This window comes from Dipodomys merriami, unplaced genomic scaffold (assembly GCF_024711535.1).
Source record: "Dipodomys merriami isolate MVZ:Mamm:240054 unplaced genomic scaffold, mDipMer1.0.p SCAF_3, whole genome shotgun sequence".
NCBI lineage: Eukaryota > Metazoa > Chordata > Mammalia > Rodentia > Heteromyidae > Dipodomys > Dipodomys merriami.
The window spans coordinates 110,006,925-110,026,384 of NW_027204492.1; the positions used below are offsets into that span (position 1 = coordinate 110,006,925).

The window sequence follows — 19,460 nt, forward strand, 5'->3', positions numbered from 1 at the left end:
TCTCTGGCTGCACTGGTATATCTTTGTGGTTCCCCAAATCCTTCCCACCCTCCCATAAATGATTAAGTCATTCAATTGCCTTGACACAATTCAGCTAGGTGTGCCTTCTCTTTCCTGGGGGAATCCTGTCTGATAAGTTTCTGTTTGATCTCAGAACTATCTGCTACAGATCCTGTCCACTGAACGTTCTACTTATTTGCCCTCTTTGAAGTGCTAGATTGTTGTTTGTTTGAACTGTTGGTTTGGCTTCACTTGAGGGAGGCTGATGTCACACACAGTTACCTGCTTTTCAGGTGGGTGCTGCTTGTTTTCACCCTTGACTGTGGGATCTGTCTGCTGTAGCCATATATGCATATTCATAGACATTGGTCTTTTCAATGGGGATACTATTTCTTATTCATAAATGTATAATTAGAAAGTCTCAAGGGCTAGTATTCATTTTGACACAAGCACACATTCTAGTAACTAGCAAGCAATGTTTTTAATCCCTATAAACCAAAATAAACATTTAGGGGCATTTTTGGAAAATGGGATCTGATAAATTTTAGCAAGGTGCTGTGCATGGCTTTTGCAAGGTCTGTGTAGAGAAGTGGTTTCTTTATTGGTAGTTCAAGGAGTTTGGCAGCTTAATTCAGCACTCACTGGAAAACTTGACTATTTAGTTGGATAAGTGGCCTTTTGTTTGGGTGAATTAATATATATTTCAAATGAGGTCAGAGATTAGAAATACAGGCTTAAATTTCAACTTCACCATGGCTTCCAATTTCTTAGATGTTAAGTAAGAAAACATATTTAAATACTTGTCCTGGGGTCTTTATCCCTAAACATAACACAGTATCAATGATGTGTAAGACAACTATATACATGATTGTTTATTTAATATCACATTAATGTAATCTAATTTTCCTTTTCCCAACCCTCATGATTCATATTTTCTTAACCACTGGAATTCTTACATATAGTTTCCAAGTTGATAGGACAGACTTTTTTTTTAAAAAAATGGTGATATGACTAAGCAGAGATAGCTTTTAGTTAGAGCTACACTGCTCCAGGCACCAATTTGCCTCTTGGCTTTGATTCTGCTATGGACATGTATACATTAAGATAATTATGGCTTACCAAAGAACAATTGTAGATTTTTTTTAATTTCCCTAGATCAAGTCCACGAAACAAACAAAAACAGCATAGGTTATAAGAGTGCCCAAACACAAGCCTGAGTTACACTTTTGGAGAGAAAATAATTTTTTTGTCAAAAGCAATCAACTTTGGCAATCAAATACATATTTGTTTAAAAAGATGTTTTACATATAACCATTGAAATGAATGATTGGTGATTTAAGTGAAGAATTTCATACTAAGTAGCATTTTAAATGCTATTTTACAAATTGAATAACATTGTAGAGTTCCTAAGGAGAAGATCACAAAATACAGCACTAATTTTATAGCTCATAGGGCTGCACTGCAAAAAAAAAAAAAAAAAGGATCTCAAAATCCCAAAGAGAGCTACGGACTTCTAAATCCTCACTGCTGGTATCTACATGAAACTTTAAGCACAGTTCATACTTTTAGGCTAAACTTTGGGACTGGGGCTTGAACTCAGGACCTTGAATTCCCATTGGACTTTCTTGCTCACATTTGGTGTTCTACTTCTTGAGCCACAACTCTAGTCTGCCATTTCGCCTCCAGTCTGGCATTGTGCTGGTTAATTGGAGATGTAGTCTTAGACTTTTTTGTCCCAAGTGACTTGAAACTGCCATCCTCCTAGTCTTCAGGCTCCAGAGTAGCTAGGGTTATAGGCTTGAGCCACCAATCTTTTGTTTGAATTTTAATGTTTATTGGAATATAAATGCCATTACTGAAGGCATTACTGCTAGATTTTCCTGTATGAAACAGAAAACCCAAATCTCTTAAACACATTAGAGTTTGGTTTCCTTCATATGTAGTCAGTGTTCTATAGAAAATCATTTTCAAACCATTGTGTGTTCTGCAGGCCAAATAGTCTTTGTTTCAGGCCATTTGTGTGGCGAGCCCAGTGAGTTTCTCTAAAAAGATTTTACTGTCACCCTAAAACTTGCCTACAATTCTCTCTCTCCTATAGGAAAAAAAGGGTATATAAGTTTTTGGGTATTGTCGCTTTAGTAGGTAATCACACTCTTGTGATTTCCCCCTGTGCTGTGTTTTCTGCTTTTGTACATTGTTAAATAGCTATGTTTTTTATTCTCCTATTTCATCTTTGTGAGTTTATTCTAGCAAATAGGAGAAATTTTCCTTCACCTCTATGCTTCTACATGATGTTTAGAGTATTCCTGGTCTCTACTCACTAGATGCTAGGGATATTCTTCCCCAACCTTGGTTATAACGGCCAAAAATGTCTCCAGACAGTGTCAAATGAGCCCTGTAAAACAAAAATCAGCCTCTTGTCTGAACTATTGTATTGACCTTATTAAGCTCTATATAGGTAAACACACACACACACACACACACACACATACACATATATGACAAACTGATAGTGTTCATAATTTGTATTAGGTGTGAGAATTTTCAGTGTTTATTTGCTATCAATGTCTAAGATAATTTTGATTATTTGAGTAACAGATTTGATATATGCTTCTAAGTTAAAATATGAGTAATTGATTTAGGCTTATGACAACCAGTTTACCTTCCTTGTCAACAATATCAGGAAATTTGAAATAACTTATGTAATAGTTTAATTAATTAGATTTGGTAGAACCAATGATATTCTTGAGGAACTCGCCTGTTAGGCAACAATGGGTGGACTTAGGAAATAAACTGTAAAGATAAATAAATTTGGTTTAAATCATTTAAAAAGCTTAATAATAAAAAAATCCTTGTAAAATTTTTGACAAAGTGTGATTGCATTTATAAGGAAAACAATAGAATTTGTAAGCTGAACTTAAAAGTTTAAGAAAGATCTCAGTTTTTGAACTTGTAAATTTAATTTGAATTGAATGTCATTTCCAAGAACAAAATTAGCCTCTGAATAATATGTTCTTTGTGCAAACGCCATCCTTGTGGACACAAAAGACCTTCACATTGACAATGAGGAGCTGGTTGCCTCAGAAGGGATGTAATCAATGCTTTTACACACAATCCCTGGGGCTCTAATTTCGACAGAATCACTTTCTGGCTGGAATGATGAATAAAACGTATAACTAAATATGGGAAAATCAAGAGAACAATACAGAGGAAAGTATTCCTCCAAACTAAGGGGAAAAGGTTTGGGGGGATTTTAAAAATATATTTTGAGAGGAGAAACAAATCCGGGCGTTAGCAGTAATTTCCTAGATCAATGATTTAAAGTATGAAATAGGAATATATGGTATATAAGCATGGAGAACAGCCTTTCTTTCATTCTCATGGCATATGAATCACTTGTGGATCTTACGAAATTATGAATTCAGATGCAGTAAGACTGGATTGGAGCCTGAGATTCTCCATTTGTAACCAGCTCCCAGTGGGTGGTGCCTACCCTGGTTCTAGGACTATATTTGAAGTAGCAAGAAGTCAGGCATTATTATTCTGTTCACTAAGGATAAGACATATCCTTAATTTTCATTAAGCAAATACCAAAATAACTTCTGACATCATAGTAGGGTAAAGAATTGAGGACGGTCTCAGCTTATGACCTTTCTCATTCATTCTGGGTCTATCAACAGAGGTATGAATACAGTAGCTGATACCAATTCTCTTATATTGGACCAAGATTATCAAATAGCCCTACTCTTAACCACACCTGATGATTATGGAACTTTGCATGTTCCAGAATATAAAAGAGATTAGACCAACAAAGAAAGATTTCTCCTCTACCTCAGGGTCTGACTGCTCTTGGTAGGTAAACTTTGAGACTGTGTAAGAAACCAGACTATGTCTGAATTTTTTTGGCCTTGTCATACCAATTAAGATTTACTAGTGTGAGATGAGTGTCAATGGCTCATGAATGTAACCCTAGCTACTCAGGAGGCTAAGAATGTGAGGATCACAGTTTGAAGCCAGCCCAGGCAGGAAAGTCCTTGGGACTCATATATCCAATTAACCACAAAAAAACCCCAAAGTGGAGCTATGGCCTGAGTGGTAGAACACTATCCCTGATCAAATTAGCTCAAGGATAGTGCCAAGGCCCTAAATTCAAGCCCCAAGACTGATACAAAACAGACAAAGAAAAACCTCATAATTTAACAAATTGTTGACTCATAAAATCCTATAGGACACTCATTGAAAGAGACTAAGAAACTCCAATTTAAAATAATATACATAATTTTAAGGAAATTATTTAGAGATAATATGGGATCAGAATGAGCCATGTGAGCACACAAGAAGGTAAGAGGTGGTAGATATGTCGGGCATTAGCATAGTACGTCTATGCTAACTGCATAGGAGGAAAATGAAAAAGAGGAGAGCAAAATGTTCTACTTTGCATGGGTACAAGTCCAATTTCATGGAACTTTTGAGAAATTTCACACCAACTCCTCAAATTAAAGATCTCTGTAAAGATCTCTGGATTCACTAAGAAAAATCACACTATTTGTGAAGTGATTGAGTTATTCATTGAACGAGCACTTAAGTACCTCTTATGTATCAGCCACAAGGTCTTGAACCAGATACTATAGAGATTAGAGTCTGAGAAGAGTAGTGTCCATGGTAATACTCTAGACTCTAACTTTACAGAAAGTATGTAATGAGTTTGATTTAGCCAACATTACTACTCGAACTTTCTAAACACATGATGACTAAACAGGCAGTGTCTCAGGAATTGATGTGCAACTGAACCAGGCAACAAAATTCTCCTTCTCAAAGCTTGCCATCTGGGCTAGTACAAGCTCATGGTGTCTACAGATGCCACTTGGCATGGGGGAACTCTGTAGAAGGACATTGAGACCAACTGCAGAAAGAAAGAGAGACACCGGAAGAAACAGAGGAATTTAGAGGAGAGGAAGACCAAGTAGAAAAGAAATTCAATAACATAATCCAATTCCTATGTTCAGAGTTCATCTACCTGTGCCATTCCCAGATAAATGAGCTGATAAATTCCCTTTCTTACTTAAGCTAGTTTGAATCAAGTTTCTGTCATTTGTGCCTAAAGAACTCTGACTCACTCCTTGTAGAATCATTGAATGGACAAGCTACAGGAACCTCTGATTTCTTCTAATAAATGGCTCACAATTGTTGTCTCTGATCCCAGAAGCCTCAGCTTTACCTGGACATTAATTAGAGATGCAAATCCTGGGATTCTGCCTCAAACATCCCGAATCAGAAAGTCTAGAAGTGGGGCCGGCCTTCAGTTTTAACAGGCCCACCAGATGATTTTGGTTCATGTGAAAAGTTTTGAGAAACATTGTGCTAGTGCTTCTTTTCCATGAGATGTGAAACCAGAGGCCCAGAAAAGGGAATTAACTTGCTGAAGGTCAGCAAGCTAGTTAATGGTGGCCCTAGACCCTCTTAGCAATCCAAGAGCTGTGGGGTTGAGAAAAGAAGGCCACTTGGAGTTTTGAGGAAATTAACACATGGTTTGGCAAATAGGAGGGGGAAAATATTTTAGGTCAAATAATACAGTATGGTTGGAAACACTTGCTGTGTGTTTCCACCGGAGTTCAGAGAATCTTTTACTCATCTTGGCTCCCCAGTGGAGCCAACAACAATGTGTTAAAGCTCCATGGCCAATGGCAGGAATCCAAGAGAGTCCTTTCTATGTGCCAGCAAAGAGGAATTTCTTAGAAAAGCTACAGAAATTATGCTACTATCACATTTCGCTTGGGGAGTAAAGGAAGAAGAGAGTGAAATACAAAGCAAGGGAACTGAAGTTATTCCTCAGAGCCTCACTCACCTCTCCTATTGCAAGAAAGGGAATTGATGGTTGTTTTTGCCAGGGCAACAGCTCCCTGGAGGGAAACTGGGCACCTAATCTGGTCATTTGGAGAATAACTTGTGGTTTTGAACATATTTTTTTAGGTAGAAGGAGAGAAGTACACTGTCCCAAGGTGTCCCTGGAAACTCTATATAGGAGCTTGCTTTCAAATGACTTGCTTAAGCTGTTCTGGGAACCTGGTCTACCTAGAGGCAAACCTACAGAAGAGACCCCGGAACCAGTATTTCTGAAGCTTTCCTTTTGGTTCCTCCTTCTCCTGACCTGGAGTATATACATGGGCACAATAAAGAGTAAAGGATCAAGTGACATCATTGGCATTACCAATTTTAGAGAGCTCAAGCTTTTAGTAGTTACCATCCACATTTCCCTTGAGACATCTACTTAAGCAAGGCCGATGCCATCTAAGAAGATACCTGATTTAAAACAATTTTCAAAAGCACTATCTCCTCTCATATAAAAATCCATGATGCACAGGTTCATTTATTCACCCATTATATATTATCAACCACATGCCTAGGTACTAGGGACACAACAGCAATAAAAATAATTTTGAAAGGCCTAGCCCTAATGGAACTTAGCTTCTGTCTTTTTTGGGAGACTAACAATGAACAAAACACACATTCGTCCTTCATATTGATTGGCTCCTGAGCCCAGATGTAAGCCAACCAGTGCTCCATATTCCCTAGTAGCTGTAATAGGTCCACAAGTAGTCAAATAACCAATAAACTGAAATGAAGGCTATTTACTCCACTGTTGGAGAAACATTTCCCCCTTCTCTAGCACTTTCTCCTACTTCTCTTTGTGACATAATAAAGGTGGTAGATAGCCTGCTTTTCTCTTAATAGTTAACATATAACTATGAAGAACAGTAAACTAAGGGTGAAAGTGAAAGTACCACATCAAAAACATGCTAGAAGCCAGGTGCTGGTGGTTGACACCTGTAATCCTAGCTACTCAGGAGGCTGAGATCTGAGAATTGAGGCTTGAAGCCAGCCTCAAGAGTCTATAAGACTCTTGAGTAAACTACCAAACTACCAGACCACCAAAAGAGCCTGAAATGGAGCTGCGGGCCTAGTTGTAGAGCACTAGCCTTGAGCTAAAGAAGCTCAGGGACAGAGCCTAGGCCCTAAGTTCAAGCCCCAGATCCAACACACACACACACACACACACACACACACACACACACACACACACACACACACACACACACACACACACACACACACACACACAAATCTTTGCATTGTACCTCTGATCTTGCTGCTGTGTTTCCCTGTAGTTTAAGCCCGTTTGGATTTGTGGTTTCTGATACTTACAGATAAAAATGTTGTAACCTACTAATGAGACCACTGACGTATGAGGACAAGTATAAAAAAATATTTTAGAATAATGAAGGTTGTACTTAGGTTAATGGGCATTTTTCACTGATATCTAAAACATTAGATAGACCTAGGCAGAATAACTGTTAACAATTAAAGAAAAACAATCTAGCACAAATAAAATGGAGTATTAATTTATGCAGTTAATCTCTAATTGGGGACCTGTCCAAAAAGGGCACAATTTTTTTGGCCAGTCCTGGGGCTTGAACTTAGGGTCTGGGCACTGTCCCTGAGTTTTTTGCTCAAGGCTAGTGCTCTACCACTTGAGTCATGGCTCCACTTCTGGCTTTCTGGTGGTTAATTGGAGAAAAGAGTCTCACAGATTTTCCTGCCCAGATGTGGCCAAATAGTTTTTTTTAAAAAGAAAATTTAAGATAAAGCATAGTTTTAGGTGAAATGAAAAAAAAAAGAATAATGTTCAAAATCAGTCTGGAAAATGTTATGCTGCTATAAAGTGAACAATGCTCAGAGACAGCAGAGTCAAACTGAAAAGGTACCAGTGATTGAAGCTGGGACAATCTGACGGCAAAGCAAATAAAAATAACATTGGCTTATGACACAAAGCCTCAGATAACTACCTATGAGTCTATATTGATTTAAATAATAGTTGAATAAGTAAAGAAATGGGGAAGCAGGTATATTTCTATGTCAATAAATGGATGAATGAAGCACTAAGGGTAATAGGAACATCAAAACAGTATTTATTGTAAGCAAATCCACCAATGGATGTGACCATTAGTGGAAGAAGGGATGAGGAGAAACATGATCTTTGTGTAGCATCAAATCATCTTCCTCCAGGGGCAAAGCAAACTAGGTTACTATAGGAGTGGAACTGTGCAGATTTCTCCTGAACAGTGCCATTTGGGTTCAGAGACAGAAAAGCAAGAGATCCATTTAGAATTGAATAGGGCTTCCTGGGGTCTTCCTGGAAACAAAAGGGGCCATTGTTGTTCGGAGCTGTTCTCTTAGTAAACTGACAGGGTCTAGCTTCAGAAACTGTCCTTTCGTCAAAACTCCAAGGCTCTGGGATTGCTCACTGCAAGGCAGGTGGTGGTGAATTCTAGTTTATCTCAGCAATGCCTGGGTGCCTTTTTCTTCCTCTGGATTTCTGTGTTATTTGTATTGGCCAAGGGCCATATTCAGCTCTTTCCAAACTGAAACACATTCTCAGAAAAGGTTGGTCCTACCATCCTCATCTTGGTAAGTGCCAAAGTGTGGCTTCATTTTTTTTTCCACGAAACTGTCTGCTCTCACTTTCATTGAACAGAATGACAGCATGCTCAACTGTTTCATTCAGTATTTGCATAAAAGAGTGGGCCTTGTTCCCTCCTAAGAGAGTGTGTGATTTATTTCTCTCCCCCATTATGTGATCATTTTACCACCATTACAACAAACACAGTGTTCTGGAGAAAACTAGCGCTGCAGCACCTGGTAACTTCACTTAAGTTGGTAGAGACTGGTTTCTCACCTAGATCCACCAAAGCCAAACTATGGTGGGAATTCTATCACTATAATTGAGACTGTTCTTGCTTGCTTTGGAGTAAGTACTTGGAAGGCTGGGGCTGTCTCTTGTTCATCCTCCTCTGCCCAGGGTCTGTCACATCCCAGGTGTGGTAGTCAGTGCTACTCATCATGTATTTCCAATTCCACCCCCCACCCCCAAGCCTTCCTATGGCTGTATCTCCTGGCTCTCTCCTCCTGGATGTAACTATACAAACACATTAGCAGATAAATTGGGAGAAACACTACATATCATTCCTAGGCTGGACCATGGTGTGGTCCAGTGTGCTCTTATTCCTTTAGCTCAGGTGCTTGCAACAGAGTCCCTACTATTTTTATTGTTGGTTGTGGGGCTTGAACTCAGGGCCTGGGCACTGTCCCTCAGCTCTTTTGCTCAAGGCTAGTACTCTACCACTTTGAGTCACAGCTCCACTTCTAGTTTTCTAATGGTTAATTGGAGATGTGTCTCAGACTTTCCTGCCTAGCCTAGGTTTGAACCATTATCCTCAGATCTCAGCCTCTCGAGTAGCTAGGGTTATAGGCATGAGCCACCAGAGCCTGGCAAGTCCCTACTTTTGGCGATGATGAACACATAGTTTAAGAAACAATGAAGAGATGGAAAAAAAATATATATTAAGTGAAGTAAGCCAGACCCAAAGAAACATAAGCTATATGGTTTCCCTCATTTGTAGGAACTAGAATATGTCTATAAATCCACAAGTTAATCCAATGTATAGTAAAAGACAAATAATCACACTTGGACATGATTAATTAAACAGCACTCTAAGCATTCACACACTGAAAACAAAGGAGGATATTCTTAGGAGAGCATCACAATAGCTCAATATTTAGGTGCATATGACCATATAAAATGATTCTTATCAAAATGAACTCCAAGAAATGGAAACAAAAGGTTTTTTTTTTAGTATACTGTTTGTAGTTTTTTCTTTTTTCTTTCTTTTTCTCCTTTGGTTTATCCCTGTTGTCACAGGTTTTTTTTTAAATCTCTGTACCCTTTGCCTTGTCTATAAGTTTATCTGATTTGGGGAGGGGAAAGGGAATCACAGAAATATTGGGACAAAAGGGCAAACCAATTCAGCAATGATACTCACTAGACACAAAAATGCACAACTTGGGGGAGGAGTGGGAGAAAATGATGGAAGGGGTGACACTATTCAAAAAGAAATGTACTCATTACCTTACTTATGTGACTGTAACCCCTCTGTACATCACCTTTACAATAAATTTCAAGTTAAAAAAGAAATAAAACCTTGCTTGTGTTAACCACTGGGATTCTGAATGCTATTTGTTACTGCAGCATAGCCTAAACTGTTCTCTCTGATCCTACAAGTATAAAAGAAATGTATGGCAGGACGCTGGTGGTGGCTCACGCCTGTAATCCTAGCTACTCAGGAGGCTGAGATCTGAGGATCAAGGTTCAAAGCCAGCCCAGGCAGGAAAGTCCATGAGACTCTTATCTCCAACAAACCACTAGAAACTGGAAGTGGCACTGTGGCTCAAGTGGTAGAGCACTGGCCTTGAGCTGAAGAGCTGAGGGACAGCGCGCAAGCCCAGAGTTCAAGCCCCATGACCGACTTTAAAAAAAAAAAAGAAAGAAATGTGTGGATTATTTGTTCAATTTTAATTTTTGAGTCAAGTCTCAGTAGTGTTGGCCAGACTGCCTTGGAACTTATGATCCCACTCTCTGAGCCAGCTGAGCATTAGGATTACAGATGTGTGCCACCATGCCTAGGTAAAATACATAGTTGAATGACTAAGTTATGGGAGACCTTTGAACAGTGTGATAGAATTTCTAGTAAGGAGAGATGCAGGTATGGTAGTCTGATCACAGGTATGTATGTAGTTCAGGCCACATTGGCTAGGGGGCTTTACTTCTTTTATTTGTACACTACATTGATTTATTAGATGCCTCTTATTTGGGGTGTGGGAACATTGCTCTAGATTAAGGGAGAGTCTACACCACTCCAAGTGAACCAACCCTTAGCACTGCCACTGGAATTTTGATTTATCTTGCCACCTGCTATGTATTTTCCAGATGAGGAACCAAGACCTAGATTATCTCTAAGTGAAAGCACTAACTAATGCCAATGGTGTCTAAACTAGCAGACACCTATCACTATACCTACCAATCACAGTCCCGTCTTTTACCACATACTGCCTGTGAACTTTGGGGAAAGCTATTGGATATTCCTGTGCCTCCGTTTCCTCAGCTGACTATTCCATGATGAAGTGTCATGAGGATTTAATAAAGTATACATATGTAAAGATCTAACAATATCATTGCTTATTATTGCTGCTTTCTAGAACCTTCGTTAACTGGCACTCAAGTCTCATATTTTTGTCATGCTCTCTTGCCTTTGGGAAATAAGGAATATATTTTAGAACATTATCTGGTATATTTGCACATTTCAAGGTCTAAGGAGAGATAGGCACTGAGCAGTAGTGAGCTAACCATTCTCAACCTTCCTTCATGTCACCAAACGTACCTGTGTAGGACGCAGGTGTTTGGAGGTACCTCGGAAAAGACAGATGGGCTGTTGGCTGGAGGAGCTGAAGCCTCTGTGGGGTCTCAGCTTCTCTCTCTTCATAGGTCTTGGTGTCAGAGCTACACTGATCTGAAAGGACATGTCAAGCAGCATGGAACTTTAGCTGGGAGTATATAAAAATATGAGTATTTCATTTTCATGTAAGGACTGCCTTGCATTTGCTTTTAGATATATTTCCTTAAAGAGCAATTTGTTTAAAGAAAAAGTAATGTAAGCATTACTTAGAAATGTCAGTAATTTTTAATATGACATATATTGTTTTAATTTTTATTTGTTATATATATATATATATATACAGTAATATGAATGTATCTTTCTCATTCTCTCTGGTAGCCAACCTCTGGCCCATCAGTGGCCATTAGCCTGACTTCCAACAGCATATATTAATGGTGTCTCATTTATCATTTGTAGAAACAGAATCCCATAGTATGTACGTGTCTCTGACTTCCTTCACTTATTTATGAGGTTCATCCTTTCCGGCATTGCAGTGGGCCATGCACTCTCACAGCTGTCTAACATTCCATTTTGTAACTATATCACCCCCGAAATGACCATCTTTGTGCAGTTGATGAACATTTGGGTAATTTCTAATCTGGAGCAATTACCGATATGCTGGTATGATATTCTAGTAATATCTGGTAAGCATACACATTTGTGCCAATTATACATCCAGAAGGAGAAATGCCCGTTGAAGAGTAGTTGTACTTGGCTTTAACACATTCTGCCAGAGTTCCAAAAGCTAGAAGTGATTTACACCTTACTAACAGTTGATGAGAGTTCTAGTGATTCTATATAATACAACGTCTGTTTCATAGTAAACCATGCTTAAATTAATTCAAACAGAACTTATTTAACCCTTTGGAGTAACATTGAGTTACACTTTCTTCCCCCTTCCCAAACTCTAAATTGTTACATAACCTGAATGAACTTCCTGACCTCCATGCTCTTTTAATCCAACCAGTCAAAAGTCTCTCTGAAAACATTGCCCATTCATTTATTCAACTAGAATGTTGTGAGTGTTAATAGGTTGGTGTTTGCAAAACAAATCCAACCTGCCCTGCAAAACATAGTATATACCAGAACCCTGAATGTGGCTAATATGTTAGTCCACTCTTTATAAACACCCTATCTCCAGGGCTGTGAATGCAATTCAAATTTCAGTTTTGGTAGGAAAAGAAAATACTATACAGTCTCACAAGTTACTTTTTAAAGCGATCAAGCATTTTGCACATGCACAAGTTATTTGAATAAAAAGAAGAAATTGTGAGCGCTTCACCCTGCCCCCTGGTTTTTACAACTGTAACAACTGTTCCCCATATGTAAAACAGGCTACTTTGACAAGCTGCTTAAACAATCTGGAAATGCTATTCAGATCTATTTTTTTTAATTCTACGGACATCGGAGAGTGGAGATGCTGACAGCAAGGAAAGGTATGGGGAGAATCAGAGACAATTTCACCTCACCTACCCTCCCCCCACCCCATGCTACTAGCAGGCAGAGCTAAGAACACCCTAGTTTTTAGATAGCAGGTGAATTACATATTTCGCGGGGCAAACGCAAAGCTGAATCCTTTTTTCAGGGTATTCTCAACCTCTATGTCTGTCCGTCTCTCTCTCTCTGTCTCTCTGTGTCTCTCTGTCTCTGTCTGTCTCCCCAACCTCCCCCACCCCGTCTTCCCCTCTTCCTCTCTTCCCTTCTTTCCTCTCCACTTCTCTTTCCCTTTTTCCCTTCTTTTTCTTCCCCTCTGTCTTTCTCTCTCTTTACTAGACCCTCCACCCTCCCCCCCCCCATGGTCTCCTTTCTGCATTGAGGAATATTCTGACGGAGGGGCGACTGGGGTTCTACCTACCTCAGCATTCGGTGCTAAAAGTGGTTAAAGCCTTTGGGTACCAGGGCGACCCCTAAAGGTGAGTTGCTGAGTGTGGAATTCCGGGGTCCTAGGCCTGGGGGGAGCATGCGGGGCTCCATGGCCAGCCTCCAAGAGTCTGCGGTCCAGAGAGCGCAGAGGCACCTGGGGGTGGGGGTGGCCGGGTGGGGTGAGTAGCTAGGCTCCCAGCCCTCAATCTCCACCCCCTCCCTTTCTTACTGGAGCCCAGATCTCCCCGCAGGGCTTGGGCGGGCAATGGGCGATGGCGTTGGTTCACACCCTGCTCTCTCGGCGCCCCGCCCGCTCCCCACCTCGGCGCCCAGCCTTTGCGGCGGTGGAGCGAGCGCAGGACGCGCCACGCCGCGCCGGGCAGCTGCAGAGGGAGCGGGACAGGGGCGGCTCCCGCTTTCAAGGGGAGGAGGGACGCGGCCCGGGGGGAAAGCGGACTAGATCGGCCACCGGGCGCCGGGAGCCAGCCGGTTGCTGAGACCCGCAGGTAAGCGCGGGAGGAGTGGGGGAGAGAGTTAGGATTACACCAAACTAGGGCTGAACTCTCGGGTTCCCAAGCTCATGGAGCGTGGGGGGCTGGGTCGCAGCGCGTGGTACTGGGGAGGGCGTGATGGGGGGACGCGATCGGATGGGGATGCGTGTTGGGGGCTGCGATCGGATGGTGGGGACGGGGCGTGAGGGGGACAGCGATTGGATGGGGGAAAGGCGGGAGACGAACGCTCCCACAGTTGTGCTGAAGCTAGGAGCCGGAATCGGGGCAAAACGTGGAACCCCGGGATCTGCCGTCCCACACTGGGAAACTGCGACCAGTGGGAAGGGGGCTTCCGGCATTGCGATCTGTGATGGGGGTGGGGTGGGGTGCGATAGTTTGTACCCAAAGTCTTTAAACGGATTCAAACCGTTCCCATCCCTCTGGGAGACTGGGGAGGCGGGGGGGGGGGGGCGAGCCGCGAACCACAAGCTTTACTCCCGCGGGCAGTCTTGGGGACGCGACTCTTGGGGACTCGGTGTACCGCGACGGGCGAGTGGGTGCGGTGGTGCCCAAGGAGCGCAAAGGCACGGCCCTGGGCGGTGCGGGCGGGCAGGGCGCAGCACCCCTTGGCGAGGTCCAGAACAGGTGGTCTTGGGGTGCAGTGGACTGGAAGAGCAGCCAAGAACAAGGACGTGATCGCGGAGAAGAGGCTACACGCGGGGTGAGCGTGCTTATACGAAGCGAAGTGGGGAAGGGGCGTGGGGGACTTGACTGGTCTCCCAAGAGCCAGACAAAAAGCCAGAGACAGGTTTTCCCCTGGCTATTTGGGCAGTGGCACTTCTAGCCGCCCTGTGAACTCGAATCCCCTAGGGAGAAGAAGTTCTGCTGCTATAGGTTTTGGGGGGGGGGAGGGACGGGGGACGGTGTTGGATCTCAAAGTCTGAATTTCTCCCCAGGTTCCCAGATACAGCTAGTTGTCCCGTGGATCACACTTGATCTTCATGGCCAGCCCCACAAAACTACTTTTGTCCAACAGGCTGAAAAAAAAAAATCTTAGGAAAACTGGGAGATCGGAAAATGAGGTCCTAAGACTTTCCAACCCCATCTTCCACTCCAAACATACACATTGAAAAAAAAAAAAAACGCGATGAAACGGCTGCTACTGCTACTCGTTTGAATCACAGCAAGGCTTGACTTTTCTTACCAACTTTTCCAGCCACATGATCTGATAGCAGAGCTGGCTTAATGGATGTTCAATCCACACTTGCTTTAACTGAAGCAAAGAGCCTCACATTTTCATCTTGCACTGGGTCATATAAATTATGTAGCTGATCCTGTCTCCTATTCACCATAGATGGGGGGGGGGACAATTTCTTCGGTTGAGCTTTGTGGGTGATGTCGAATAAAGATTATTAAAGCCAGCAGCGGGGGGCTAACAAATGTAATCCAGTTATTCAGGAGGCTGAGGTTTGGGGATCTGGGTTCCAAGCCAGTCCAGATAGGAAGATGCTTAGGATTCTTTTTTTCTTTTCTTTTTTTTTTAAATTGTCAAAGTGATGTACAGAAGGGTTACAGTAATATAAGGAAGGTAATAAGTATATTTCTTGTCACATTTGTTACATCTTCCCTCATGTTTTCCTACTTTCCTTCCCCCACCCCACTCCCAAGTTGTACAGATCATGTCCAACATATTGTCTTGTGAGTATCACTGTTGCATTGGTTCCCCCTTGTCCTTTGTCTCGCCATTCTGTTGTTCCCCTTCCCTTCCCTAATTCAGATAAATGTATATACAATACCAGGGCACCAACATCAAATACAGTGACAACAGGGTATATATCACAGGGGGAAGAACATACAAAAGAAACAAAAAATCACACAGTACATTAAAAACAACAACAACAAAGAAATACCTCTTGTGTCCATGTCTTGGAGTTCATTTCACTTAGCATCATCTTCTATGGTCATATGTACATAGCTATTGAGCTGTTCTGCTTATCTGCTAAGATATATACTAATATATATATTTTAACATATATTACTAATATATATATATATTACTTGATATATACTAATTATTGCAAATAAAGGAGATCATCACACCTATATTTCTTTAGAAAGACAAATCATACTAAGTGATGTAAGCCAGACCCCCAAATCCTTAAGTTTCTTATCTCTAATTCACACACACACACACACACACACACACACACACACACACACACACACCCTGCAAAACAAAGAAAAAAAGGCTGAAAGTGGAGATGTGGCTCAAGTGGTAGAGCACTATCCTTGAGCAAAATAGCTCAGGGACAGCTCGTAGGCCCTGAGTTCAAGCCCCAGGACTGGCACTTCCCGCCCCCACCCCCCACACACCACATAGGTGCACATACATGGGTTTATTAAGCTAGATCCTGAAGTTGCTCTTTCTTCGCTTTGGCCATCTTACATAAGCAAACAACTCCAGTCATGTATGGAATGACAAAATCTATTGCTTCCTTAACCATTAGCATCAGCAATGCATTAAGAACTCCATTGTAAGTAGACAAAGCAATTAAATTGGCTAAAATATTTTGTAAATTAGTCGATAAAATGTATGTTATTTACACAGGATCTTGGGAGTCTTCAGTGTCTCATGAAGTTTTGCTGAGTGAAATCTAAACTGAGCTGGCTATTGCTGGGTTGGCTGCTTGTATAGCTCAAATGCAAAGCTGAAAAACAAAAAGTGGCCAATTTTTTTGAGCTATTCAGGGATATTGTTTTACAGGACTTCAGCACCCTGCCAACCCGGATCATATTCCTTTCTGCTTTTATCATTCCCACATCCCTGCAAGGTGACTTTCATTAAAAGGGGAATAGAGCAAATTTAGCTGCTGAAAAACACTGAAGAGAAGCAGGGTCACCATCCGTGTTTTGTCTGTGAATAATTCTTGCCCCAAACCCAGAGATTCCAGGTGTATGTACTTTTCTGAGAGGAAAAGGGTTGGAAATACGGAAAAGGAAAAAAAAGGGGGGGGGACTTTAATTATGGGTATGATTCTGTTTAGCAGAGGGAGAAAAAGGTTGAGAAATGGAATTTCATTGGTGGGTTTGGCAGGGGAAGAAGAGCCGCTGTTTTTGGTACTATGAGCAGCCTTCCAGAAATGGAGTGAGTTTGCTCAGGTGTTATGGAGCGTTAGCAGAGGAGCTGATTTTCCATGGCCCATGTGGTCATTTTAGAGACTTGCGAGGGTGGGGGTAATCACTGCTGCTTTTGTTGCTCAGCTGAATCTGACAAACATATTTTTCCATTTTGCTTCCTGACAGTGCCAGGTTACTTTCAAATACATGATGCAAACAGGGAACCAACACCATTCAGTTAAAAAACAAAAACAAAAACTAGAGGTAGGCAGTTTCTGTAAGAATGAATAGTTCCAAAACCAGATTTTGACTTCAAACCTGGTTTTTTATGCCTGATTGGTGAAGGCATATTCTATCTCCAGATAGGGAAAAAAGTGCTTTGTAGTTTAAAACAATATGCCCACTTTAAATCAGCATGGAACATATTTGGCAAAAGGGTACCCAGTAGTGTCATTGAAACACTGAGGAAATATGATCAAATAAATTCCCTCAAAGACATTGGTGAACACTCTGTTCCATTTTATTTATTTATTTATTTATTTATTTATTTATTTATTTATTTATTTATTTATTTATTTATTTATTTATTTAGTCAGTCGTGGGGCCTGAACTCTGGGCCTGGGCGCTGTCCCTCAGCTCTTCAGCTCAAGGCTAGCACTCTACCACTTGAGCCACAGCACCAATTCCAGCTTTTTCTGCTGATGTGGTGCTGAGGAATCAAACGCATGCAAGGCAAGCGCTCTACCACTGAGCCACCTTCCCAGGCCCTGTTCCATTTTATAAATTTATTTAGTTCTTGAGTTTATTTCATGTTTTTGAAAGTGCAGTATTCTTTATTAATCGTGAAATTCATCTTCTTTAAAGTATACAGTTCTAGAAACATAACCAGGTCTAGTAACTACTGCATGAAACACGGAAGAATGCCATCATCCCCCGAATTTCCCCTTTTGACTTTTATTCTTTATATTTGACCTGTCCCAACATTCTTAGCTCCTGGACCCCACAGATTTGTTTCCTGATTCTATAATTCACCTTTGAAGTGAAGGTTAGTTCACTATGATGTAGACTTCAATCTGAGCTCTTTTACCTAACATATTTGAGATTAATCAATATTGTGTTGATCCAAACTCTTTTGTTTTTATTGCTGACTAATATTCCATAGTTTATTCACTATCAACAATATGAATTAAGTCAATATACACATCTGCATATAGTTTTTATGTCATTTCACTCTGGTAAATACATAGAATATTGTGTTGTATGGTGAACAAACTTTATTTTTCTTAAACTGCCCAACTTTTCCAAAGTGTATATTCCATTTTCCTCCTTTTCTCTTTTTCCTTCCTTCCCTCCCTCCCTCCCTCCCTCCCTTCCTTCCTTCCTTCCTTCCTTCCTTCCTTCCTTCCTTCCTTCCTTCCTTCCTTCCTTCCTTTTCTTCTTCCTTCCCTCCCATCTTGTTTCTCTCATTCCTCCTCTCCTCCCTTCCTTCCTTTCTTCCTTCTTTCCTTCCTTCCTTCCACATGTTAAGCAGGTGCTGTGCCGCTGAGCCCGCACTCCAGCCCTGCTTGGGTACCATTTAGCATCATCATTTGGTATCCTTGGATTTCTTTTACTCTAACCGTTCTCATGGGCTTATGATGGCATTTGGTGATTTTAGTTTGCTCTTCCCTGCTGACTAAAGATGTTGGACATCTTTTATGTGTGTTTTAGTCATTTGTTTGTCTTTTGTGAAGTGACTGATCTTTTTATTTCCTTGGTGTGTTAGGTTATTGAATCATAAGGTTCTTCATATAACTGCAGATGTATGTGTTGCAAATACTTTCTTTTAATCTGTGGCTTGACTTTTTGATATTTCTTTGAAGAACAGAAGTTTTGAATTTTCACAGAGTCTAATATATCAAGATTTTTTTCCCCTGTGGATAATATTCTAAGTAAATTTTCTAATAAGTACTTGTCTGTCCCAAGCTTTCTACAAAGTTCTTCTATATTCTTTGGACACTTGGTAGTTTTATCATTTATAAATGTCTGGATCTTCTTTGTAAGCTTTATTTTTTTGGCATTTGAGCTCAACACACTAATATTGCTAGACAGACTCTCTACCACTTGAGCCATGCGCTCAGCCTTTTACTATTTTTTTTTGTTATTTGTCAGGTACAGTCTTAAGTTTTTGTTCAATGTAGGCCTTGTACCCCAGTCCTCCCACCTGTATTCTCCTGCAAAGCTGGGACCACAGGCTTATGCCACCATGGGGAAATCTTTTGTTGAGATGGGGTCTTGATAACTTTTTGCTCATGCTGTTCTGAAATCTTGAACTTCCTGATCTCCACCTCCCAAGTAGCTGGGATTACAGTTATGAGCCACCATGCCTGGCCTTAAGCCTAAATTTTTTTATGCAGTAAAGATCAAGGTTCACTTTTTCCACATAGACATCCACTGGTTCCAACATCATGTGTTAAAAGTGTCTACTTTGCTTCCTCCCATCATAGCCCTTCTGCCTCTTTATCAAACATTATATATGTGGGCCTACTTTTTATCTTTCTATTGTGTTCTATTCATCTGTATGTCTATGTTAGGCAAATACTACTCTGCAGTTTGAAGCATTCTTTGTTTTGTTTGTTTTATTTTTGTGTGCCAGCCCTAGGGCTTCAACTCAAGGGCCTTT

General features: G+C 41.0%; 1 protein-coding gene and 1 long non-coding RNA gene across 3 annotated transcripts in view; one reads left to right on the plus strand and one right to left on the minus strand.

Moving 5' to 3' along the window:
• The window catches only part of LOC138839708 (uncharacterized), a 90,062-nt gene extending 76,753 nt beyond the window's left edge, over positions 1-13,309 (minus strand). Inside the window, exons 1-2 of the long non-coding RNA XR_011376014.1 lie at positions 13,183-13,309; positions 11,274-11,402 (exon numbers count right to left, since the gene is read on the minus strand). This is a non-coding gene — a long non-coding RNA (uncharacterized lncRNA). The remainder of the gene's footprint in view (positions 1-11,273; positions 11,403-13,182) is intronic.
• A 317-nt stretch (positions 13,310-13,626) lies between these two features.
• Positions 13,627-19,460, plus strand: part of Adgrg2 (adhesion G protein-coupled receptor G2) — a 108,588-nt gene continuing 102,754 nt past the window's right edge. For both annotated transcript variants that reach the window (XM_070040777.1, XM_070040778.1), the window contains exon 1: positions 13,627-13,696. The gene's annotated coding sequence lies outside the window, so the exon portion shown is untranslated. The remainder of the gene's footprint in view (positions 13,697-19,460) is intronic.